At 36.2% G+C, this 27,858-nt stretch overlaps 1 long non-coding RNA gene across 3 annotated transcripts in view; it reads left to right on the top strand.

The window, feature by feature from the left end:
- The window catches only part of LOC135304713 (uncharacterized), a 149,110-nt gene that overhangs the window by 6,945 nt on the left and 114,307 nt on the right, over positions 1–27,858 (top strand). Inside the window, exon 3 of one of the 3 annotated variants that reach the window (XR_010365989.1) lies at positions 6,738–9,992. The exons of 1 other annotated variant lie outside the window; for it this stretch is intronic. This is a non-coding gene — a long non-coding RNA (uncharacterized LOC135304713). Of the gene's footprint in view, positions 1–1,611; positions 1,821–6,737; positions 9,993–27,858 lie in introns of those variants that run through there. One more of the 3 variants, XR_010365991.1, reaches the window with a different exon arrangement.

Genomic DNA, 27,858 nt, shown 5'->3' with positions numbered 1-27,858 from the left:
ACAGACCCTCTGACCATTGCTGCAGAGGCTACATTGAACACTGGACCTGGGCCTCTGATCTCAGCTTGGTCCATTTCCTGGAGGTGGCTGAGACTACAGGCAGCCTGATCTCCAGCTTTGTCTTCTAGGTGGAAGAAATCCCCTTCTTTGTCTTCTTGACCCTACACTGCATGTCTGGTAGCCCTGTCATCTCCTGATTCATATTTTCTCATTCATCTTACTAGATTAACCTCAGACCTAAGGCATGAGTTCACCCTATCTGGGTATACGACCTGAGGGTTGATGGATCCCATCTCCAGCTTGGTCCTTCTTGGGTCCTGTGCCTGGTTGGTGAAGGTGCTGTCTGATCAGGAGCTGGGATCACCCTTAGCCTCTTGCTTGTCCTTCCTCATAAAGAGGCTCCTGCTGCTCTTAAGATAGAACTCTGACAATAGCTGGGAGGCCTGAGCTGAAACAAACCTTCTGGAGCACCTGGAAGTGGTAGCCAGATTCCCTACTCCTAGACATTGGTGCATTGTCTTGTGAGGTGGGCAGTCACTGGCCATGAACACCTCCATCCGTGAAATGGTGCCCATGTACCTGGGACAATCAAAATGACACACACTGCAGAACAGGAAAACATAAAAATCACATGCCTTGCCCTGTGCAGCTGCAAATCCCAGTCAGCTGCGTGCTGGAGCAGTGGAATGGCAGGAACACCATCTCTTTGTGGTCAGGGCTGCCCTCCTTGTTTGCTTCTTCCATGGACTGAGTTTTGTATGCCTGCTCTGAGCTCAAGTTACAGTTCATGCATAACAAATGACCTGAATCTGTAGGGAGGGTTCGATGTTAGTAAAACCACCTGATCTGCAGAAGATCTTTGATACAAGTTGTGTAAAATGATCCAGTTTGCAGAGTCTAGGTTAAAAGAAATTTTTTATTATAATATGCTTTGTTGTGTTACTGTAGTACCAAGCAATCCCTAAGAAATCTGTTTGTCTCCATAGAGCTGGGTGACAGCAGTGTGTTTGTGGCTGGATGTCCCAAAAGACATAGGTCACATTCTGGAACATAAATGTTGGAAGTGGTAATGCATGATATAAGACTAATTTCAGTGCTGTAGTTTTTCAGGTTGTTAAATTAAAGTTGGGAGCTTGACTTAGTTTCAGGGTGACTGCAATTGTCAAAACTACCTCTATTACTAGACAAAAATATAAAATCATATGCTACAGACTATTTTTCAGACTGCATCAAGTCCTGATTTGAAGAGTTTGACATGAAGTGTCCTTCTAAAACTCTTAGATATTAAAACAGATTAATATTATTCTTGTGTGATGATTTCTCAAGAATTCTGGCCAGCTTTTTCCCCACAGAATCACAGTTTAATGTGTCAATCAAGTGATAAACTAAGTACCCTATAAATCACTGAGCTGTCATTTTGTCACATTTTCTGTGGAACACCTTGACTGTTTTTATCATGAAGAACTTTTCTTTCAAAATTAGAATAAGGCAAAATACTTTTTGTGTAGGTTAATTGCTACACCTGAAGTAAAAAAAAACAAACTTGGATAACTTTTTTTTTCTTTAAAGTCATCATTAGTTATTTGTGTTATTATATTTTTTCCGAATTAGGAGCTTCTAATACTGCTCAGAAGAGGACTGTTTTCTCATACTGAGGAATAGTGAGCACTCTAGTGAAGAAGAAACCATCTCAACATTGTCAGTTGACAATGTCAAGCAACAGTCAGTATTGGCTTAAAGGAAATAAGGGAGATAACAAATCCATGATAATTACAGAAAATTCTGTCCCTATCTTTTAAATACAAATGTGGGTTTTGGGATTGCCTATCTTCAGCTTTCTGATAGACCCTGCTAGTAGCAATTGGCTTGTATAAACAAATCTATTTAGATTTTCTGAAAATTTACTTTCCATAGGATGCCAGTCCAAGTAAACTGTCAAAAGTTTACACTATAATCAACATATATAAGTTGGTTTATGTTTCTTAATTTTGTAATAAGTCAGTGAGGTCTCTGAAGTGACTGATTCTGTGCTAACAACAAAGCAGCTTGCTTAAGGCATGATCCACTAAGTTCAATGTGGGGAGGTTAAGTGCACATCAGAACAGAGGTGCTTCATCGGCAAGAGAAGTTTCTTACAGATTTGTATCTGTAGGTTTCTTAGCTGTTACTCCAGATCTCAGCTCTGCACGAACCAGAGAGCTTTCTGAACCTGAGCTAGAAAGAAATTCAACTCTCATAGCACTTTCAAGTCTGAATACTATACATCTAAGTTTGAAGCTAACCAAGATCAAATAAACAGAATATGGAGAAGAGGGCCTGCCTGCCCATGCTGAATGTTGGTTACTTAAAGTGGGGTTTGATCCTATTCGATTTGCACTAGTATCTGCAGAATTTGATCCATCCAGCCCCTTAGGTTGCATGCTGACAACCTTCTTAAAGATATAATTCTTTCTTTACTGTTTGAGTCTCTTCCAAAGCTCGCAGTACCTCAGCCTTCATAAGTGTCTCACCTCACTCACCTCATCCACTCACTGCATGTTACCCATCCTGCTGATTTGATTCCCCTTCTGAAAAGTCTTGTTTTGTATTACTGCCAGCAAGCTATAGGACTTGAGTGACAAAAGGAATTTTTGACATATTGACCTTTTTGCCTCTTCTGTTCCCTATGTTGCTGCTGTGCTCCAAGCTGCATTTCCTGCTTGCTTCAGGAATACTTTTCTTCTTGATTCTATAAATACTACAAATTACAGACTGCTTGTGCTCTTTTCTCTCATTTTTATGAATTTCTCCTGTCTGCTACTGTTGTACTAAATGATCCTGGTATCAGTGCCCACTTCTGAATTTCTTTTTCATGTTTGTGTGTTGTCAAAAAATGAGTGCAGACTTGCTACCATAGTAATGTTTTCTTACACTTCACCTCAGCCTGCTTTTATTTTTTGGAAAACACCCAACATTCTCCTTCGAGTGAGGTAAACTGCTGGTCTATTTGAATCAACTGTTTTTCATTACTTCTGTTTTGGAGGCTGCAATGCTCTCTTCCCAGAATCTCTTCTTATGTCCCTTTCTTCCACTGTCCCTGAAGTTTCTTGGTTATGTATTTATGGCTCATTTTGTACCTGAATGTATTGGATTGTGCACTGGAAATCCAGAGGAAAGGGTATTATGATGTAAGTCTTTCAGAAATTTCCTTTGAAAAACTTAAATATCCCCATTTATTAATGTATTCCTTTCCTTGCTGAGGCTGAAATGATAGATTTTCTACCATCACTTCTCTCTTTCCATTTTCACACTATTTGAGTATTTAATTCAAGGTTTTATGAGATTTCCATAATAAAATTGCTCAAGCACCATTAAAAAGCATCATTAGTGACACTTCTGTGAATTAACACCCATAGATACCACTAATCAGAAGGTGGTAACAATTTCTCAGTGTCCAGCAACAAAAGAAGATGCATCCCTGGAAGAAAGCTTTTACCTAAGCAAGATGCCTGCCTTTTTGAAAATCCCTACAGTTTAAATAGATTCAGAGCATGTTTGGAATGTCATAAAATACAAGGTATTTCAAATGAACTGGGGAATGGCCCAACACTTACCTCCTGAACTTTTTTAGAGACCTTTCTCTTATTAGGAAACTTTTATTTTTCCTAACCGTGTCTGTGACAATTACTGAGAAGTACCTGTCAGAAGTAATTGCATGGCTTCTGGCCTTAGTAGGTTAGAGCAGATTTTTCATGCCATGACCTCATTGCTTATCAGAATTTCTTGTTGACAGCAGCAGATTCTTCATGTTCAAGGCTACTCAGTGGTCAGTCTCTGATTGTTTCTTACTTTGCCAGGCAGGCTGGTTTAGGCCTGGCCATTTTGAGCTTATCCGGTATTACCTTTCAGTTGGTCTTTAAAAGTGGCTTTCATGTTTGCCATGTGAAGGTTTTGATTAACAACTGGCTTCACTTTTGCAGTCTAATATAGACATTCCAGTTATGAGATTTTTTAGAAAAAATCTTCTAAATTTTAAGTGTTATATAAGGTACTAAATAATCAGTTTATATTACATCATTACATCAGTGTCCCTATTTTCCTTTAAGACAATTATGTTTTATCTTTATATACATGTCTAAACTTCATGCTTGCATGTCAGATTTTTGTTTGGTGGCAATCTGGGTGCTATAAACAATATTTTATTTCCATAAAGATGCGACCATTTAAATGACACCTCCACTGATCTGGACTGGAAAGCTGGAAATTTAATTATTTAATAATAATTAAATATTATGTCTGTAGGAGTTTAATTTGTTAGCTGTGGACTTTACTTGTGCAAAACCTTCCTGAAATGATCATTCTTCAATTGTGATTTTGCTTTCGGCATAGAAAATTTCACACTCAAAGCAGAAGGTTCTTGTTCTAATTTTTACCTCTCATCATTCAGTCTAGAAAATAAATACGCATATTTCAATTACACTGATAATATGTGATAGACTGTGACCTACTGAATCTAATTAAATGAACAGGACAGAAGACACTTTTTTTTTCTAATTATGAAGAAAAGTTTCAAGGCTTTCAAGTCTCTGCCTCATATTTCCAGATAAGAGAATTCTGAAGAACCTGTCTTCCCCAGGACTTCCTCTGAAGTCAGGACTTCAGAGGACTTCTCTCAGGACTTCCTGCTTTCTCTGTTAGAGCAGGGTACCCATTTGCTGACCAAGTTAATTACAAATATTTGTTAAGTGCTCATTTTTTTCTGAGAGAGAACCCTCAGATGGATCTCATGGGGCACTTCTACTGAGACCTACAAACAAGATTCCTCCTTCCTCTGAGGGGTTCTACTATGCACTCATATTAAAGAGAGAGAATGAGTGCTGAAATTAGTATCCACTGAAGTGTTCAGTATGAACAGAATTAGCATCTAGATAGCATTTGCACCTTACTGTCTATTTATAATGTGTTTATCAGCTTTATTAGCTGCAGGTTTATCAGCAGTAGGGTCAAAATTATTTTTGAAACCAAGTGGATCAATGCTACTGCCCACATCTTTCATTCTATTTAAAAATATGCTGAGACCAATTGTAACAGGACAGATAAGGTTAAAGTTGCATAATTGAGTAAGTTACATTATGCAGTGTAGGAAACATGCAAGGAGAGGACCTAAAAATATAGTAGGGTTTTTCCTTATCCCATTTTCTCAGTAACCAACCACCTTGCAGGTTTTCCTTCTTTTTCTTGGATATCTAAATTTTGTTTGAATTTAATGTAAGATTGCAGTAGATAGCTATGAGGTGAATTACTTCATGTTATTTCGGGGGTTGTTCAGTTTTGGGTTTGTTTTTTTGTTTGTTGGTTTTTTTTTTTCCTCTCAGACTTTGTTTCCTTCCCTTGCTTACAGTGAGTGGTTTTTTTGCATTTGACTGCTTGACATATCCTTTGGCTGCTTTATAAGGAAACAGGAAGAAGTGTTAGATCATAGCACTGACATTGCTTGCAAATGACAGATACTTGACTTCTTTGTGTTGTGTTATTTTAGTTTGTTCTGTCTGAATTATTATTTTAACCCTTCTACTTGAGTGAGGTGTTTCACTGGGATACCATTTCTATTAATTGATACTGTGGCAATAGAGACACTCAGAAAAAGACAGTTATGACACTTGCATTAGGAAAATTTTACCTGTCTTCTTGTTTTTTATAAATGCAGTATCAATTTTGTAGCTGCTAACAAGTATACTCTACAGTCTTATATTTTTGAATGCTTTTTCTTTGTGTCAGTTTTTGGAAAAGATAAAAGCAAGTAATTTCAGACTATAAAAACAGAATCAGTAACATGGAGACAGCAGTCATACACAGATGTCTGTTGTTCAAGAACTAAGCAAGAGATGCACTTCTGGAAGGAGAAGGTTTAATGGGTTGAAAAACACACATAGAATACTGTTTTACTGTTGTAAATTTATTATCAAGCACTTGTCTATTTCCTTACAATACATGAATTTAAAATCAGTATGCAATGTTCATATTTACTCTGTTACTTTAAGTCAGTTACCAGGCTATTCTCACGTTCTTGTTTCTTCATAAGAGCACCAAATTGCACTGCATAATTGGGCCACTGCTTGTCTGAAATTTGGAACTGCATGGGTCCAGACTCTTCTAAATTGAAGATTTCACAAAATATGCAAACATCTTCTAAACTGAAAATCTGTAGTTTTGTGATTTCTTTTCTTTTCTTTTCTTTTCTTTTCTTTTCTTTTCTTTTCTTTTCTTTTCTTTTCTTTTCTTTTCTTTTCTTTTCTTTTCTTTTCTTTTCTTTTCTTTTCCTTTTCTTTTCGAGAACAAGACAAATTTGTATAAAATATTTCAATAACAGATTTTGTCATTATTCATTTTGTAATTTTTTAAGTTCTTTTTCTGAATCTTGTGCTTAGTTCAGTAAAAGTTACTTACTTCCCAATTTAAGGCATACTTTCTAAAATACCCTTAAAATCTTTAAGGCGTTAATTCTCTCTAATCTCATAATTTCAGATGACTTGGTGGAGAATCCCATACCTTTAAGAGGATTCCGTACCTGTTGAAAGCCATGAGTTGTGCAGTGGGAGATTTCTAGGTGTAATATTTATTTGAAAGAAAGCTAAGACACTTTCAATTTTCTTGAAGTTTAAGAGTTCAGCAGGACAGAATTATTTTACTGAGAACAGATATAGAAGAGATGTACTCTGTGACATTCAAGGGAGTTATTTTCTCATTTTCCTTTCAAGACAGGAAACTATCAAGACTGGCAAGAAGACAGCTGACAAGATGAGGAAAAGCTAGAGTAAATGAAAAGCTCCAGAGACCAGAAAACGAGTGATGGGAAAACCATATAAAAAGCAAATAGGTGTGATGGTCAAGGATTCAAAAAAAATAAATAACAAGGGTTCTAGAGGAAAGCAGCAAGTAGAGCATGCCAGTCAGCACCCACTAATTTCAGAAGGAAAACAGACAATTGGTGGAGCTTCACAGCATGGTGAGAGAGGAAAATTAGGCACATTCAAACCCCTGCTGGAAAAATCCCTGGACAAATTTTTTTCTTTAATTTGTCAGTCCCAGGTTAATCTGAACACCTTGCAACAATATAGAAAGGAGCAAAATATGGGTAGTTTAGTACAGGATGAGTTCTGCTGAACAAATAAGCAAAAGCACATAGGAAAAGAGGGACCTCAACTAAAGCATTTTGAAGCTAAAGTACTGTTTGAGGCTGAAAAGAAAGGGACTTGGCCTAAGCATGGGAAAGCTGATCCCTGCCAGCTATAAACAAGGAACAAATAAAGTGAATCTATGTCTTAAACCATGGGGACAAATAAAAACAAATCCTTTATCTTCCATACTTTTAAACCATGAATTTGAGGAACTTTAACTAGAGGAAGGAAAAACACACCAATCAAACTGCAGAAAATCAGTTAGACATCACAAAGATTTATGAATTAGAGAAAGAAGGGCAGTGCTTCAGGGACACAGAAACTAAGAAAATCCTTGTGCATCCTCAAATGATAGACCCAAAGAAGGCTATGGAGGTAATCAATGTATTTTAATTCTAGAAAGACTTCCCTACACAGAAAGCTGTGTGTGTGAGCAGGAGTCCATCTGAATCATATCACTGACAAAGCAGTACTCGATAGGATTCAATCTGCTGGACACCATGCAGAATGTGATATACAAAGATAATAGTGCTGGGAAGCAAGATAAAAGATGAGTAATTTTAATGAGGGGCACCCAGGTGGGCAAAAACATGTGTCACATTATTTTGTAGATACAAATCAGTCCTAGAAGTCTTTGTCTTTGTTCTCACTGGGATTGAATACTGGAGATGTCATGCCTCCCTACTTCTGTCTGCAACTGGAGAGGCAGTCAGAAAGAATTGAGTGAGATGAATAAACTTCAAAATATTTCTGAATTTCAGGAATATGAAAGCTAACAAGTTTTGGAGAAGATGAAAAATTATCACTGTGCAGAGAAAATAGGCAAAAGAAGAAAGACAATCACTGTGAGGATTGTGGTAGACTTTGTGCTGAGGGTTATATTTTATATGTTATATGGAGTGAACAACCAGATAATTTTTTTTTTCTTTTGTTGAGATACATGTTTTAGGGACTTTGCCTCTGTTACATCTGCAAGATCTTTTCTTGCAGAGGGAAGATAGAAATTGAGTGGTGTAACTGCATGCTGTATTTTCACACGGTTTACCTGTGTGTCACATGCAATGTTTAATTAAAGGTGAAGGCTGGAAAATGGGAAGAAAAGCTGCCCCTTGGTTTGTCCAAAGTGTTGACCTGGTGTGGAATGAAACTGTCTTTGGACAGTGTGTCCCCTGGATTCAGTGGGGGTGGGGGTCACTTCTTGTAGAGCTCTAAGAGGAGTAGTAAGAAGCAAAGACTACCATCTTTTGGAAATAGTGGGACAGTGAATAAAAAGCCACAGGGGTCACTGTGTGTTTTCTGTTGCAAGTCAGGAAATCCTGGAAAGCTGTTGTACTACCAGCACATCTGGAGGAAAAGGCTAGTGTGTGAAAAATTTGTTTTTAATGTCTTTTGTTGTAATCTGTGACATTCCAGAACTAAAATTCATTTATTTGAATGATCTGTTCTTGTTTGAAAGATGATAAACCTAACTGTAGGGATTTAATGCTACTTAGTAGCTTATATTTTAGAAAGTAAAGAGTTTCTGTAAAAGGCAGACCTGAGCTTCACAATGTTTCTCACTCAAGTTACAAATTTACTAATCTTTGTCCCACAGATGGGCTGGAGAACTGAGAACTTTTGTAGCTTCTGGGAAAAAAGATGCCTGTCCTGAGTTGTCAGAGTCCAATACTTACTGGCCAAGCTCATTTAGATACTCCATGCATGGAAGCTGCAATGTTTAATGTAGTATTTATGTATTTGAAGATATTTCACATATAGGATTTTTCATTTAGCAGAACAATGTAAAATATATATTGATAACACAATCCAAATGGCAAATGTAAGTATATAATTAGCAATATGGCAGTTTTAATTTCCTGCTCAATCACAATGTGACTTCCCTACGAACCACTATAAATGCTCACCATCACAATACTGGGTGTCCACCTTTGTCAGGAAGAAATACATGGGTTGAAGACAGCTCAAGCCCATTGTTTTCTCTGACGTATCTTTGCCTGTTGTCTAGTTTTGTCTTCTGTTTTGGGATGAATCATGTATTCACCCTACCCCTCTGTGCTAGCTCAAGCAACTCAGGAAAATATTCACCATCTTTAAATGAACTCAAGGAGCTACCAGTTGATGCATTAAATTGTTGGTAGGTGTTTACCTGAAGCAAAGACTTCTCTCCCTTGTGCTGAGATGAAGTCAGCTTATTTGCAAAAGCTAAGTTCAGTCATATCCTGCTTTCCTCCTTGAGCTTCATGGATATCAGGCCCTATCCATGCTCTTCTGAGTTTAAAACCCTCATAGTGTTTTATTGTTCAGTCATGTGAGGTGACACATGAAATGAAACTGAAATAAGATATATTTGTGAGCTGTAAAGCAACAAAATGGTTTGGGTCAGCAGAAATTCTTAATTCTGAGAATATTTGCAATGGTTCATTTTAGTGCTGACCTTTTTATGATTGCTTTTAATATACACTCTGTGAAACTTAAAGCAAAAAGGTCACATAGAAATGTTTGCTTTACTTTAATATATGTCAGAACAAGTCACTTAGGTAATTTCCAGACACGTTCCACTGATACTATATTTTGAGCGAGAAATGAAATTACTTCTAAAAATTTATTTTGTTTGTGTGCAATCAGTAATTTGTTTCTACTTGTTCTATCTTATCCACAGTTGGGAAAAACAAAACAAAACAAAACAAAACAAAACAAAACAAAACAAAAACACAACCCACTAGTCATCTGCATCTATCATTAAAATGGCTAGAGCAAAATGTGCTACTGTTACACTCAGGAAAGAGCCTTAGGCCAGTTACTTAATTAAAAAAAAAAAAAAGCCAAACAAACAAAAAAAAAGACACTGCTATTTCTTCCTGTTCAAGAAGCAAATGGTAATGATAATTCTAATTTGAAATTATTATGTTAGAAATTTTGGTGGTTTTTTTTGTTTTTGTTTTTGTTTTTTTTTTTTTTAAATCAACAACCTGATGCAATCAACTGACACAGGAGACTTTAATTGAAACTGGTGTTCTGGTATCTCTCCTCAGCCTAATAAAGTAACTAAGATCTTAAATCTTATGCTTTTATGCATTACTAAATCATATTTTCCAGTGTTAAAGATTTTGCATGATGGGGAGAAGTAGGTCTTCATCTAATATGAAATGTAGGGATATCTTGCTTATTTCAATTTGTAAAATGGCACATAAATGACATTAATGCTGTCACTGTGCCTATCTCATTTTCTGGGAACCAATCCCACGATGCATTCCCATAAAAGCATCCTTGTGGTGAAGTAGCTACAGATTGTAGAGAAAGTTATCAAATTACTCAAAAAGAGCACAGATCTTGATGCAGAGAGCACTGATCCACAAAACACCTATTGTCTGTTTGGTAAGAAAAAGTGGGTTGAAGAATATTTTACAGACAAGTAGTATTTTTCTGTGCTAGGAAGTGACTTCATCAAAATTAAATTTCCATCAACTTCATAAGCAATTAGAGAAAATGTCAAACTCCTGATAATATCTAGCGAGCTGGTTGCCATTAGAATGTATGATAAGTACATGTGAGATGGCAGTTGAATTAATATACTGGAAACCTTTCCTTGATTAATCTGTAGTATATGCATCACATTAATCAAGGAATCTTTCTACTAAGTTCAGTTTTATAGGTGTTTTACTGTCAGAAGATTTTATTAATGGGTATGTCCACCCTTGATTATCACAGATGTTCTCAAGGCCAAAGTGAAAAGATATTAGATTTTTTGTCTCCTTCATTGTAGGTTTCTGGTTATACTGGGACGAATATCAAGGTAAACAAGCTATTGAGAGTAAAGGACGTGGTCTCACTGAGAGAATGGTTTAAAATTTACTTCTGGTGTCAGCTGTTTTTTAAGCAGTTTCTTTATTGCATTGAGCTGCTGTGTCATGCATTAAATTACTAAATTACTTGCAAGATATGTAAATTTTTTTTCTAATGTTTTTACTCTAAAACAGAAAAGAAATAATTTTTCTGGTAATTTGCATCAGGTATTGTCATGGAATATAGAATGGTTTGAGCTGGAAGAGTCCTTAAAGATCATCTAATTGCAATTCCCATGCCATGGCAGCAGGAGGGTGGGGGTAGCCTTTCGCTAAACCAGCTTGTTCAGGGCCTCGTCCAATTTGGTTTAGAACACTCCAAGGGATGGTGCACCTACAACTTCTCTGGGCAACCTCTAACAGCGTCTCACAGTAAAGAACTTCTTTCTAATATCTGGACTAAACCTATGCTTAATCAGTTTGCATCCATTTCCTCTGATACTACAGGCTCCTGTAAATTGTCCCTTTGCACCTTTCTTGTAGCCTCCCTTCAGGTACTGGAAGGCCACAGTTAGGTCACCCCAAAGCCTTCTCTTTTCCAGGCTGAGCAGCCCGAATTTTCTCAGCCTTTCCTTGGGCTGTAATAAGAGAGGTTTTCCATCTCTCTAACAGTCTTGGTGGTCATCCTCTGGACTTGCTCCGACAGGTTGCCTTTCCTATGTTGGGGACCTGGAACTGGATGTAATATTTTTCTTGCTTTGCAAAATATCACATTTCCAGTTATTTAGTATTCCCAATATCACTGTTTCACACTAAAAGGGATATGTACTCTTATGTGTGCTCAGTTTGCAGGAATACTTAACTGAGCAGTATTTTCAGTTTTAGTTTTCATTAGTGGACATGGTGTTAATCACAGAAATGTAGAAAAATCTGTGCATAAAATATATGTCTCTTTTTGCCTATTCTATTTGTAAGATTAAATTAGTTTTAAATCTCCACTGTCTCTAATGGTTATAGTTTTCATTAGTATTTGAATGACAGATGTCAGTTAACAACTAGTCATACTGCTCACCAGAGAACTGCATACAAAAATCTGTTTATTCAGATATGACAACTTGGCACAGTCCAAGAAGAAAATCTGTAAAGCATGTGCTTTATTTTCCTGAAGGATTTACTTTTCAGTAGACTTTTCTCAAAATTATGATGGTTTATGACATTATGGTTTCAAGTCTTGGAAGTGGTTTCTAGTTTCTCAAAAACAATCAGCAGGATTGTGTCATTAAAAAAAAAAATTAAATCTCTGAGGAGTAATTTGTATAAAAACCCCAACCCCCAGAAAATCCCCAAACCAAAAAAAAAAAAGTATTTTCTGTTCTACAGTGTTTCCATTGTAGTGAAGAAATTAAAGACAGAGGCGCAGCACAGATGTTTTGCTATATTTTAGTATTTAAAAAAAATCTGTTATTCTGTCAAATCTCATTTGACAGCAAAATTCTTAAAAATAAAAGACTTTATTCCAGCACACATAAGATAATATTTATTTTTTATAAAAGATAAAGTCTCTTTATCTTTTATGCTCTTACTGGTGATGATTTAGAAGCAAGTTTGGTATGGGCAATAGCACTGCAGGTTTTAAGGTGAATACTAGAGAAGCTTAAAGCAAAAGAGCCTTAAGCATGCCTGCAGGGAGATTCATTTTAGCACAGAGAGTGAGTACCTTCCACAGTGATGTATTAAAGTTCACAGTGCTGTAATATCACATGGGACCAAACCAGGAATGGTTTCACTGAAGGCAGCAAGCAGAGTTATAAGTGACATTTGAAACGGGTCCTTATGTTTTGTCCCAGGATTTGGTTTGATGCATATATAAACATGCTTGTTTTTAAACTTCTTTTGGATGCTCACCAGGCAAACAAGCTTTTGCTGATCATAAAAAGGTTACAGCCAGGCAATGTACTCTGGTGTGCCCTCACCGTGCAATACTGATCTATTGAACCAGACAAAGAAATAAGTTATTCACAAATGCTGCTGCCCAGAGGCAAGCAGGAGAAATGAAAGTAGGGGACCAGCTCTTCAAAGGTTGCCTCCACTGATTGTCAGTTTTTGTCCATTTCATACCTTGTTTTTGAGCACCACTTCAAAACAAGGCAGATGAATATAATTCTGCCTTTCAATTAAAAAATATTGAGACACTACAGAAGCTTGTTTCAAGTGGAACTGAAATTATAATTGCCATAAGACAATGAACTAATGTTTCATCCTTCATGCATAATGCCTTTCAAAAGAAATGTAACAAACCTGTAGTTTGGATCCCCTTCATTCTACCCTCTTAATAAGTAGTTCCATGTACCATTGAAATGCTCTTACTCTGATCCCTTTCCTTGTGGATGAAAGGAACCTTCACCTCATATCACAGAGAATAAACCTCTTGGATTTAAATATAGACATACATGTTTCTTAGGACCTACTCTTTGGGAAATGTGCTTTCTCTTTTTATATTTACACTGATTGACTAATAGACAATGTTAAGGCATTCAAGACAGTTTGATAAGAACACATTTATCAATAGTGGTATTTAAATGGTATTAACTCAATTAATAGAGATATATCTATCTATTCAGCCACTGACTGCATTTTTCAACCCTTTGATCAGACTGGTACATTTGAAAATGGTAGTGCTTAATCCTGAATAGTAATAAAAAGACAGTCCTCAAACCCTTCTCTAAGGTGTGATTATCCATGTGGCTCACACCAATTATTTCAAGCTGTTAGTGCAGCCCATTTTCTTTGCATTAAAAAAAACCATAGACTCATCCCTGGTATACCCCTTAAATAAATGTTTAAGCAAGAACTAATTAATATTCTTTTAACATAAAAGTGAAAATTTTACAATGATATTTTACTCTTGAACATGCTTATTCCAGTAATCATTTGCTCAGCATCACAGTTGTGTCCTCCTGGCCATTGTGAGGGTAGGTGGTAGGTATGTATTTGAATCAATACTGGTATAGAGTATAGGGCTTTTATTCTCAGTCTGCTTCCAGCTGTTCCAGTTGTTCTCAGAAAGCATAGTCTTTCTTGGTCCTGAAAACATAGGATTCACTATACAAACTGCCTGTAATAATTACATTATTATTTAGAGGAGATCAAGATAGTGGTCCAGCAGCTCCTTTCTACATAGAGACCTCATTCTCATTTCCAGGAGTTTAACAAATTTTTGTACATTGTCTCTCATGTTCCCTTTAGAGACGTTATCATTCTCTTTAAAATATATGAAGATTAAAAAGAGAGTGTTACAGCTCTTATCATCAATTTACCAAGTTTTCATACTTCAATCATTATGAATATGTTTGGGTTCTGCTTTGCTTTTATTGTTTCCTTTTATTTATTTATTTGTCTTTAGTTATCTTATATATTTCTCTAAACACCCTTTAAGTATTCTTCAGTGTGTAGAAAAATATTTCGTATCATCAGTTTTCATCAGTTCTTTGACAGACCACATATTTATCTTCATTAGTTTTTAATTTTATAGCCATTGTATCTTGGTGCAGGATCTTTGTATAGTCAGATTCTAGAGCTTTACTTTTGTTGTGCAGCTGCAGTATTTTACTTATTGTGTATTGCACTTCACTACCTATTCTATAATATAGAATTTTCTTGCATTGCAACTAGCTATAGTGCAAAGTGTAGAAGTTTTGGAGATTGTGTGTTATAATAATGCTAAAAATATTCTGTTACAATAATGGTTGTTAAACAGAAACATGGCTGTAACTCATACTCAGGTATTTGATGCTACTCATGGAAATGCTAATAAAGTACATTTATTCATTTATTTTGTTAATATATACCTTTGGAGACTAACATTAAGGATTGATACAGTTGATGAATAGTCTATATGAGTTTATAGGAGGAGGCTTACTCGACCAATATTGACTTTTGCCTTGTCAGAAAATACACATGACATAAGGACAAATCATCCTTTTCAAGGCAGACGTTTGTTGTTTTCTCAGGCAAGCATTATAGTTGCTAGCAAATGCCCAAAATTAATTGTTACAACCTGTTTGTTAAAGATGTCTATACCTAAACTATGCTGGGTTTTTTCAGGCAGATTTCTTAAGATACAATATAATGTTTTTGTTTAAATTGTTATCATTCAACAGTGAATAGCAAGATGTATCTATAAACAGATACATTGATTGACTGCATTTCAATGTCAATGGGAGGTATTTAAACATACTGTGTTTGTGCTCTTCAGCTGGAGCTGATGGCTTTGTTTTGTGTCCATTAAATAATACATCGGAAAGAAAATCAGACCAAAACAAAAGTATTTTGTTAAAGAAGTTTGCATTTTTGCTATTACCGAGACACTACCCCTATATATGAGTATATGAGACAAGGTCTGGACCTGGTAGAATGCCCCAAGCTATATCAAACAGATCCCTGCTTATCAGAACATTGGTTTTTTGAGTGTTTAAATACATGTTATTTGAAAGAGGAAAAAAACCTCATTAATTTGCAATAATCTGAAACAAACTTTGTATTTAAACAAATATATTTGGTACCCAGCATGACATTTCCGCTTTCATTGTTCTTATATGTTCAATATTTCCTTGCTCAACACACTTGCTAAACCTAAGATTGGAAATGAAAATTTTCCTTATGATCATATTCTCAATAGTTACTTTTTCCGAATGCCATTTCTTTTCAACAACACTGCCCCCTGATAGGAATAGTTTTTCATTTTGTGTCTTTCACATGGCGTCTACTGTAAAATAACGTGGGCTGTAGCTTTTTTTAATAGTAGATTTCTGCTGTTTTCTCAAATTCTGTTGTAGGACACATCTGACCCTTTGGTAGAAGATTTAGACAAGTTGAAACACATGAAGTAGATATAGAAATAGGACAGATTTTTTTCATTGAATACACCTGTTTTCTAGATTGCTTGTGTACTATAACTTATCCTGATTTTCTTCTTTTTCTCTCCTGAAACACACTGCAGTTTATTTTGTGGGTGAAATTAAATTATATAAACAATTCCTTTCACTCTCATCTATTTTCCCCCTCCATTCAAATAACTCAATATCTAAGTTACTGTAATCCCTTAAGGAACAGAAGTAGTTTTCTGGAAAACTATGACAGGAATTAAAAAAATTATTTTATTCATCATGCAAATTCACAAATTGTTTATTCTACTAACAATGAAAGGCTGTAAAAAGGAAACAACTATTTCGAATACACGTAAGAGTTTTCATGGGGGAGAAATTATTAATAGAATCTAATACACTAAAAGCTGAACTTATTAATTATTATAAATATCTTTCAACAACATATATAGCAGAAGAGACTTAAATGTAAAAACATTTTTAGTGTGAGTATTTCAGATTCCTAATTTTTGTGTACAATTCTCAATTGCTTCTTCTGTAGCATGTCCCTGGTACTCAGGAAACTCTGGAAGCTCACATTGTAGGCTGTATGTGCTTAAGACACACTTTTCTGCTGAAGTTTTCATTGAGAGACTAGATTCAGTTTTCTGACTTTTGCTGCCCCACACTGGGATTACAAGAAACTACACCATAAAAATCTAACTGGAAGGGAAAAAGCCATCAGAAAAGCAATGTAAATGTATATGAAAGTAGTGCATTTTTGTAAGCTTCCTGTAATTTCTGTAGTTCTGTAGTTAATCCTTAATTGCAGCATAGTCACACCAAGTTTTTGTGCTTTCTGTCAATTTGTGCATTTCATTATTTAAAAGGAATTCTCTATTTTCTATCTTCTCTTCTTTCTTTGTCATTTCCATTTTTTTCTATACTATGCACTTGCAATCACAGTATGATTTCAGGTGCCGAAGAGTTATAGCAGTTTGTCCATTTTATGGGGCCACATTTGCAATTATGTTTTGTTGACAACAAATCCAAATGTCCAAATGATGAAAATAATTCCACAGGACTTTATCCTGCAAAAAGTGATAAATAACTGATAATATTGTACCTCAGTCCGTATGTGGAGGATCAGGCATATGTAAACAGGTTTTGCCTCAAATGTTCTGCCTGTTTAGTCAGGAAAGCATTAATGGATGAGAGGGTCCTGGGGAGATGGGGCAGTCCTGTTCTGAGCCTTCTTCCTTCTATTTCTGCATTGAAGCTTGTGCTCAATGTGCCTGCATCAACTCCCTCCCCCTCCGACTCATTTCCTGGAGAGCTCTAAAGGGCTGTCTGTGCATGAACAATGTAACATGAATGGTGTGAAAAAACTATTTTACTTAGTAGGCATGCACCAGGTAAACTAAAAAAGGAAGTGGATATGTCCCTTTCTCTCTCCTTTCCTCCACCCACACCTGTTGACCACAAATCTGGACCATCCATGCAGCTGGATCAGTGCATTATCTAAGGACTGGTGATCTTCTTTCTTCTCTTTCTCTCTTTTCTGTCTTTATTTCTCTCCTCCCTTGCTTTGTCTTGGCAAAGTGCAGCTATCATATTCTTACCCTGTACTCTGTACTGAAGTTTGCTGTAAGGATTGGGAGTGAGTTAAAGGGTGTTGTAAAAGATAAGGACTTGTTAAACCAACATTTTTAAGACTAAATAGTGGGCCGAATGCTGGAGTCAAAGCCTAAGAGTTGTCTGACTTGAGGACTGATGTCTTTGTTCAGCTCAATGAGAATTTATAACAAACACACTTTCTACCAAGCCTGTCTTGACACCAAATTCCATTTATGATCATGGTCTCGGTTGTAAGCCCATTTCTGATGTGAACTGAATTGTAACTCAGTCCTTAAATTATTATGAATATGATAATGTTTCCTGACTGGATAAAAGGTTTAAATTTGGAGCCAGAGTTCCAGAAGTCTTCTCTTTGGTCAAAGTAAATGTAGTAGAGGCAGTAATAGCAGAGTGCTGAGCAGCAGGAATGGATGTTTTCCTGAGCAGTTCTCACAGACTGCTCATTGTCATTGCTCATAATTCATGGTTATGGCCCAAAACACTCTGCTTGTGTTCAGTCTGAACAGTTGGTTTCATCTGATTTAATCACAGTTTGGGCTAATGATGAAAGCTAATTGACTGAAGCAAAACCCAGATAGGACTGATGGACTGGTGCTAATGGAATAAAGAATTAAATCCTTGAAAGTTAAGGGAAGGATATCATCTTTTTCTGTAAGTAAATCCAAACCTTCGGTCAAGTTTGGATTCATTAATTGGGATAGTTGTTGTTACCAGGACAAACAGTGATTAACATGCACGCATATTCTTAACTAGAAGACTGCAAAATTCTTTCCACTTAGAATTTGTAATACTGATATGCTTACATTTGAAATATATATGTCCTTTATGAAGAGTTTAAACCAATAACAGATGAAAAGTACTATAGATGTTTACTTATTATACAGATGTTTCACCCTGAATAGTATCAGTCCTCTGTAATCCTTCTACCAAGTGGTAAAATAGGAAGTGTAAGTACTTGCTTATTTGTGAGATTGTCTTTTATGGCATCTTAATTTTAATATTAAAGTATTGATTAAAATTAGAGGAAGAATTTATCTGGTTGTGTTTTTCAACACATGCAGGTAACTAAGGGCAACCATGAAACCACAGTCAAAATGCAAAGAGTAGATTTATTTTGTGACCTTGCTGATAACACCAGGCAGCAGAGACACACGGGGACAGGGGTTCTGTTAGGGTTAGCTCACCCTGTTAAAACTGGCAGGGGTGGTGGTGGGGGCAGGGGACACTGCTGCCTGCCTCACTCTAACAAAAGAGTGCTAGGTGTGTGTCTTTGAATGTGTTATCTCTCCACAAGTATTCAACTTCTCAAAGCAGGCAGAGGATGAACAATATTAGGTATAAAAATGGAGTTTTCCCACACTGGAATTTTTTAGCATTCTCAGCTGCAAGGTCAATTGAATGAAACTATTCCCTCCTCCTCACAAAATCTTCCAGTTTTATCTCTTTCTTTCAAACACTGGTTTCCCATACATCTTTAAATAAGCTTTCTCTTCTTGATCTGTTATTGTTTTGGCTGGGGTAGAGTTAATTTTCTTTACACTATGGGACTGAATCTTGGATTTGTGATTAAGAGAGTGTTGATACTACAGTGATGTTTTCATTGTTAATGAGCACTGTTTACCCAAATTCAAGGCTTGTTCTGCTTCTAACATGATGAACACACAAAGAGCTGGGAAGAGACACAGCTGGGACAGCTGTATTGACTGACCAAAGGGGTATTCCAGACCATATGATGTTGATTCAACAATAAAAGCTGTGGAGAGAAGGCAGAAGTTGGGGACATTTGAACTAATGGCTCTGACTTCCAAATGAGCTATTATGTGTGATGGAGCCCTACTTTCTTGGGAGTGGGTGAACACCTATCTGCCCAGAGGAAGCAGTGAATTAATTCCTTGTTTTGCTTTGCTTCTGTGTGCAGTTTTTACTTTCCCTCTCAAACCATGTTTATCTCAACTCACAAATTTACTCTTACCCTTTAGATTTTTTTTCCCCACACCACCAGGGGAAAAAATGCAAATGGCTAGGTGGTGGTTAGTTGCCATCTGAGGATAACAACACCATCTTTGGTTTGGAAATTGTCTGAATATATAGCTTTTATGAATATATTTATTGGAAATATTTAAGACAGATTTATTTTTATCCACTGACATTGTAGAGATAACAATGATTTCAGTTGTTAACTTAAGTTCCTGCCAGACACCTTAATAATCATGCTTCTAATGTCTAGATCAATGAAATAAAATACATGCTTCATTGCACTACTTAAGTAATGTATTCAGTTTTATCTGAGTCAAAAACCTTTTTCCTTCTTCTGTTCATCTCCCTGGTTTACATGATTCCATGACAAGTAATGAAAAGACATATTTATACTGAGCTGCAGCCTCACTGACACCATATAGCTAACACTGCTCTCTACAACAGTGCACCCAGGAGCAAAAGTGAAGGTAATTCTATGATACAGACCTTTCACACACTGATGATTTTACATGGGACAAAATAATCAAATTTGCTTGTCATTAGCACAGCACAAAAACATGTCAACAAAGCACTGTTCTTCTCTCAAACTCAGTTGATATCTCACACCACAAAAAAAAAAAGTCATGAAGGAATGAAAAAAATAATACTTTTCAAAAATATTCTTATTCTTTAGTGCAGGAGTTTATATCTGCACAAAAAGGCTGTTTCAGACAAGCTCTCAATCTGAGCTCTGAGTAGGTACATGTTTAATTCTATGTACCAAACAATTGAATTGGCAGCAGTAATGTTTCCTGTTTTGATATTCTCAGTAATATAAAATCAAAGATTAACAGTGAAATGTTGTGGATTTTTTTTTAATATAGACTTTGTCTTCAAAATTGGGCTAGCATAAACTTTGATACTTATTGGTATCTCTCTACTGTATGAACACTGAGCATTAAAAGAATGCAGAATTTGCAGTATCTTAAAATCACTGTTTGTAGTATTTTATCAGTGCTTTTCCAGTAGCTATGATTGAAATAATAGAACATTTTTTTAATTCTATTTTGCTATGCTAATATGAAACTGAGAATTCTAAAACTAATTTTAAAATAAGGAAAGGTCTTGATTTTGCTTATAAAATCCTACTTAGCATCTTTGGACTTGCTCTGTCATTGATTCTGTTCAGGAATACTTTATCTTGCTAGATGCAGGTGTCTTAACATTATTATTGAATATTTTGGACTTTCCACTTCCTATGTTGGGCTTCATGTTTATTTACAGACTTGGTGGTCAGTTTCTTAGTTGCTTAGGCTATGAAATGGCAGGTCCTTGGAGGAGAATGCACTCGCTCTTCTCAGACATTCCTGGAGACAGCTACCTCTGCAGCACATCCTCCATGGAGTCTGCCTGAAATCTAATGACTTGGCTGCCAAAAAGCACTCTAAGATTTTGCTGCTCCTTTTGCTTTCTGTCATTGTCCTCCTATTTCAAAAATATCAGAACAAGTGTTTCTCCAGAATTCATTTCCATTTGTTTCTATGACAAATGCAACACTCCGCTTTCTGAGATGGTCTTCTTCTATGTATATTTTAAAATAAGAGTTTTAAAAGCAATGTCTTTATTATCAGGACACATCTATATGTGAGTGAACTTGCGCAGTCTTAAGCAATATTTTCATCTTCTAACAAATGTCTCGGTTTTCCTTTTAGTTTGGTCTTTTTTTTGTGCTCTGGAGAAATGATTGTTTGGATGCAGTATAAATGAGTTTATCAGATAAGATCACTCTTGAGTCTGACAAATTATGTGAATTTATCTAAACTAACATTGCATGTAAAAACCCTATGTATTCACTTTTCATACATTTGATAAGAATTTAATCTGTCTCTACTAACTGAACAGGGGAGGGAGCAAAAGTACTGTTCTGATTTTCTTCATCATTAATTCACAATGACCTAATGCGTAGGGAAAGTCAACTTAAGGATGCTATTTAATCCCTCTTTGAAAAGACAAGTTGTTCTTCTTCCTCTCCCCATTCTACAGCTCCACTTCTCACCCCAGTATCTATTTCTGTTTAGAACTTAGACATCATCCTTTCCAGAAAGCTAAGATGGCTTTTCAGTTTAAAGAACTTATGACTTATTAGCTTACAAATCTCCTTTTTATAATCACAAAAACAAACTTACCAAATTGTCTGTAACATGTCAGTGGTACGAATCTTTTTCCTCATAGCTCACAGAAAGGTTTTGAATGCTCAGCCTTTTCAGTGAAACTCAAACTCATACAGAATGAAAAAAAACATCTACACTTCCCAGTTGCTTGCACAAAATGTTATATTTGGTATTAGGAGTATAACAATCTAGTCAGGGAAGAGCTGTTACTTGATTACTGCCCAAAATAAAATTGTTTAGCTATTGATGAACTCAACTGGGCTATAAAACAGAAAAAAACAGGCTAATTGTGCCTGTCACCTACTGCACATAAAAGGGAGGATATGTTCACAGGAATTTTTGCCTCCTCACAAACTGGAATTGCAATTCTTAATTTTTTCCAAATAAATAAAATGGAGAACAAAGCTTAGGGTTTCTACTGTCTGTTGTAATGACATAAGCATGCCAATGTATATGTATTTTACATAAATATTAGCAATATGGCCTTGAAAGGGGAAAAGAATATGTTACATTGCTGCATCTGAACATGAGTAAAGTGCAGGAAACAATGAAAAAAAAAATCAGTAAATAGATAACAAGATAAACACAAGTGAAATGGGAAGAATATTTTGCTGAATATGAAAATAAGAATGTTGGCAAAACTACAAACAAGATAAGCAGCATTGGAAGCCTGTCTGGGAGAGGGGTGGGTAAGCAGCACAAAAACATTGTGCATGGGAATGAAGAAAAAAGAAGACAAGCCTGTTTCGGTTCAAACTTCTTTTGCTGAAAAGCTCTCAAGTTTGATCACCTCGACTTCTGTGGTTGAGGCCACCCAAGACAGCATGTGTCATTGCTAACTATACAGTGTCAGCTCTGTGGTCTTTGCATCCTCACAGCTAATTTATATTCTAGGTGTCAAAGACAAACAGTTTTGTAGAGAAAGTGTTGACAATGTATAAGAAACAAACATTACGATGAAGTGTGTTGATAATAAATTTATATAGTAATTCTCTATTGTAAATGTAAAATTGATAGGATTTGTCAGTCTTCTAAAAGCTTCCATCACATGGATCTGTAACTTCCTTCTTGTTAAACACATATATACACCAAAAAAAAAAGTTGTTGCAGAAGTTTTTAAAATAACATGAGATGTCACTAACCTGAATCTTTTAAATCTTGTGGCATTTTATTCTTAAAGATTTTTAGCAAGACAGCTGGAGAATAGATGACACTAGTCACTAAATGAAAGTTAACTAATGAAGTTTATAACCTGGGAACATGCTAACATCTTTTGTTTCTGTGAATTATGTTGGGCACTTAAATATCTCTTCTGACCTGACAAAATACTGAAGATCATAATTTTGCAGTGTGTTTGTTCTGTCTCAAAAAAAATGCTGAAATGTTCCACAGTAAGACAATTTCCAGACATCAAGCTATCACTATCATCACAGTTTTTGACTATATATAGTTGCCTAATACTAACAAGTAAAGACAACACAAAGTTTACAATCTGCAATGTTTCCACAAACTTCCTTGGATGACAGAGATAAAAACTCAGCTATGAGGATATTATTAGGGGCATTGTGCCTCTCTTTTATACCAGCAACTTTCTGGGAGAAACCACTTCTATTCTGCCAAGTGTGCAAAATAGAAGTCTTTCTTCTTCACTTCTTTGCATTACTTTTAAACTGCTTGTAAAACAATATAGGTTTAAAACTCCAGAGATGAGCCATGAGGTGAGTGTCACTGCAGCAGGGCATGGTGGCAGTGCTGGTTCTGAAAATGAGTGAGCAAGAGTGCTGGTGCAGGGCTCTTTCTATATCTCAGTAAGGAAAGCCTAATGACAAATGACTTAATAATTTAACTGCTTTAAAAGAAAGAATGAGAAGAGAAATACAGAAACAAAGTGTTTCATCTTTTCAGATGCTGGGCACCCACATTGATGCAGCATCATTTGGAGCCTAAATGGATTTTTCCCGCAGTGGTTTGAAGAGCAGGTGTTTTCCAGGGAGAGAAACTGATACTTTTAGTCACCTGAGCTATCCTGAGAACAAGATCACAAGAAAACAGGTCTGTTTCTACACAGGACTTCTTGATGTACAGTTAGATAAAGACAATGCCAGTCAGGCAGGATAATTGTGGATTCCAAGTAGGATGTGCCTTCAGGCCCCTTGTGTAAAATGGGCTGGCCAGCTCTGTCCTGCAGACAAGGATTGTGCACCATCACGGAGTCCAAAGCCATGCTGCACAGGCAGCACACCACAGGTGTGACACTGCTCAGGTTAACTTTGTGTGGGTAACTGACTCCGAAAAGTGCAAGTGTTTCTCAGTTAGAATCAGTGTGCTGGTAGAATATAATAATACAAAGAGTTGATTTTCATAAAGGTTGAAATTTATTAAAGAAGCAAATAAGGAATAAAATAAATGTGTATCTTTAGTACGTTTTAATAAAAAAATACTTGAATGCATATGTTTTCTCTATAAAACTGGGAAAGATTTGGACAGAAAACAGGTATTTAAAGATCATGGCCTTTGTGGGAGCAGTTCTATACATGAACAGTAGAAGGACTCAATGTACTTAAATTTTCACTATTTTGTAATTGTTGATATCAAGCTGTCTAAAGGGCCTAGTCCTGTAAATGTATTAGCAGTATGCATAGCACTGGCTTCAGCACAAAACACAAAAGACGATTAAACTGAGTAACAAGGAAACTAATTCAAGAATACTAGTGCTTTTGTTTTCCCTTTGTATTTTTTTTTAAGTCTTCAGTCTCCAATAAAAAGTGTGACAGTGAATTAATTGTCTTCACTGTGTGTGTCTAATGTAGACATCTAAGTCTCATGAAGAAAAGATTTTTCAGTCCATATTTTCTTCAGCTCTATCCATGGGGTGACACAGAGATTTTTCCTGCTTAATACCCTCTGAATGTTAAATGTCTTTGCCAGAGGCAGTCAAAAGTGTACCTAGCATAGTGTTTCCAAGATGGGTAAGAGTTTTCTGATTGTACTTAAAGCTAAGTGATGCAAGCTAGCTCTTAAAGGAAAGCTGTGTCAGTTACAGCTACGCTGTGGTGGAGCTGAAAATCCTGGTGGGGAGGATAAAATGATGAAGCAGCTTTTGGAGTGAAGCTGACTTGTGCCTGGCTAGTGTGGAGGTGGACAGAATGGTCTTGGATTTATCTCTGAGTCATTCTATGATTTTGCAGTTTCTGAAGGATGCTAACCTTTCTGCCAGCTTGTTTCCATAGTCTTTCCCTGCATCTTTGCTTTTTATTCCCTGCTTCTGACCATGCAATCCTTACTCTTCATTGTACTGGTCTGGAGCTTTCTGGATCTCAGTTGCCTGTCCACTTTGTGCTAAACTCTTTGAGCACATTACTTTGACAAATAATCTTGCAATTCTTTCTTCCTCTCCATCCGATGCTGGGGAGTCTTTCCAATTTGTTATTTACCAAACACTCTAAGTGTTTAGAGTGGATAACTCACTTAATTGGCAATAGCCCCTTTCTTTTTTCTTTTTGTGGACCACTTAACTTTATCTCATCTTAATGAATAGAATTTCCTTACAGATGGCTTTGATAAGGGCACAGGCTTAAGCACAAAGTGGTGGAAGTATACCATGAGGTATGAGGAATGGAGATGGAGCAGAACTGTGGCTTACCACTCCCAGGAACAACAGATCCTGTTTGCTTCACTAGATTTGATGGAACTATGTTCCTCAAAGACACAAGAGCAACTCCTGCTGATGAATATCTTGAAAATGTTTGTTCAGGGAACAGAGAGGGTGCAGAATAAGACGCACCAATTAAGTACATTTTAAATGCTGGAACTGACCAAGTTGGGCACAGCTCCTACAATGTTTTGTAAATACTGTTGGAGGGCATTTCAAGGTAAATGCAAGTCACATTCTGAGTAGTGAAACAAACTGAAGTGTAACCTCCATCAATATAATTCACCTTATCCTTTAAGTAACATGAGCATGTTTGTTAGTGACCTGCACTATGTATATCTTACAAGTAAGATGTATATCTTACAAATACTAATGCTTTTGAGAAAAATTTCAGTGTAAATGGTGTTACTTAGGCATTTAAATTGGTGTCTTGGTTTTGAAAGTTTTGAATGCTTATGATATCCCAATTTATCTGTTTTTAGCCTCCCTTCAAATACAGCTGTAGAAAATAATTTTTCATAATCTCTTCATATTTTTTGTCAGTACTGGCTCAGGAACTTCTAGTGGTATAGAAGTTTTCATCTATTGTTCTATAACACCAGCAATGACTGAAGCTGTCTCTTTGTCTCCAGAGCCTGACAGATTGATCCATTTAAATTGACACATATATCAGCACGTTTTTCACCCTTACTCTATTAATCTATGCTTCACTTGTCTCAACATCTTGCGAGCTATACTGCTTTCCCAGAATGTCTCAATCAGCTCTGCTGAAATTGTGAACAGACACTGCCATTGATCTTGGGAACTAATACAGTGTGGTGCATTGTCAGACCTTGACAAACAAATTCTTTCCAGATGCCAAAGGGCCCATAGTGTTTAATGGGACCACTCACTGTGTGTGTCCCACAGTCCTTGGCCATAACTCTCTAATGTCTCCAACTGTACATATTTTTCTATGCATCAACTAATGCTCAGGCTGTTTGGAGGTGCTTGAATGTCACTGATGATGCATTAGTTTATGTATAGCTTGCAAGGACTTACAGCCCTTCTTAGCAGTAAGGAGTTTTATAAATATAAAATGCTTTCAGTGGCTGCAGATTTCAGTTTGCATATACATAAGGTCAAATATTTCCAATGGATCTGTAAATGTAGACATTTTATTGCAGATATTTTAATTTAAAAAAAGGGTAGGTGGGGAAAAATCTTAGTAAACTAGTTTACAAAATACAGTAATAAGCCATTATTTTGCAATCACATGGTACTCGGTAAGAAGGAAATTTTTATTATTTCTCCAATACAATTTTCATGTAAGATTCAAAGAATAAATAATCTTGTCATTAAAATACTTACATTGCTATTATCAAAATAAACATTATTTTTTTTTCTCTTTCTGATTAAGACTTATTCTGAAAGGACTAATGTAAAAGAAATAATAACAATATAAAAGAGACACTACCAAAATCTGAAGTAAAACACACAGGAAAAATAGGCAAGTTAAAAAATAGATGTCACAAAAATGAATTGTTTCATGTCTGTTTACCCATGTACTAGAGTCAGAAAATATTTTTGTAGTGCATTATAGTCTGAAAATGTCTAACTGCTCCAGCATGTGTGGAATCAAAGACATTCATCTCTGTGTCTTTTTGCAAGAAAAATGACTTATTTACATTCACTTAGTAATTATGTTTTCATTATTTAGTGGTGGTAAAGCTTTCTGATTCTGGGTGTGTAGAACTTCTCTAAGGCCTGTAAAAATTACAAGAGGCTTAGTAGGATTTTCCAGTGTCAATGTGGATCAACTATTATCACAGAAAAATTGTAAGAACCTATATTGCAAAGTAGTGTTTAGTGAAATGTGTACTGACCATGTATATTTAGTTGAGCATCTTGGTAAATAATGTTTCATCACGTACATATGTGATGAAACATATCTCATCACATCTGGCTGTCAAGTCAGAGCTCCCTTTTGGCTTTGGACACCCATCTTACTATATAACAGGTATAAAGTAGGCACATATGTAGAAGGTCATATTCTGAAATATTTCTAAAGGGCTTGAATATTTGTTACCATTGTTAGCAATGAAAAACTTTTTGGCATATTTCACTATTTGGTTACCTGGTAGGATTTGTGCTCTTTCATTTTAGCAGACACCATAACTCAAAATGTTGGTAAAAAAGGACTGTCAACAGGAGGAGCAGGTGCCCTGCTGTGCTTGTTGCATTTCAGCAGTGAGTTATTTGAATATTGCTTAAAGGCTCACTGAGTTACAAAAACTGGTTCTGATCATCGAAATACTATGAAAGAATAATGCTATGGCCCGTTGTCATGGTTTGACAGTGGCCAAATGCCAGGCACCCATGAAAGCAACTCACCCCCCCCCGCCACAGCTGAGGAGAGGAGGGGGGTTCACAAGCTGAGATAAGAACCAGGAGAAAACACTCCAAGGGCAAAACAAAAAGTCTCAGCTTAGAGGTACAAAGTGAATTTATTAGTGACAAAAAGAGAGGAGGATAATGAGAAGTAAAATAAGCCCTTGAAACACTTTTTCTTCCCCCAACCCCTCCCTCCTTCCCACTGACAGTGCAGGGAGATAGGGCATGGAGGTTTGGTCAGTTCATCACCTGGGGTTTTCTTCTGCT

Source organism: Passer domesticus, chromosome 1 (assembly GCF_036417665.1).
Source record: "Passer domesticus isolate bPasDom1 chromosome 1, bPasDom1.hap1, whole genome shotgun sequence".
In the NCBI taxonomy this organism is placed as follows: domain Eukaryota; kingdom Metazoa; phylum Chordata; class Aves; order Passeriformes; family Passeridae; genus Passer; species Passer domesticus.
Note: the sequence above shows the minus strand (reverse complement) of the source record. Positions and strands in the feature narration are given on the sequence as shown.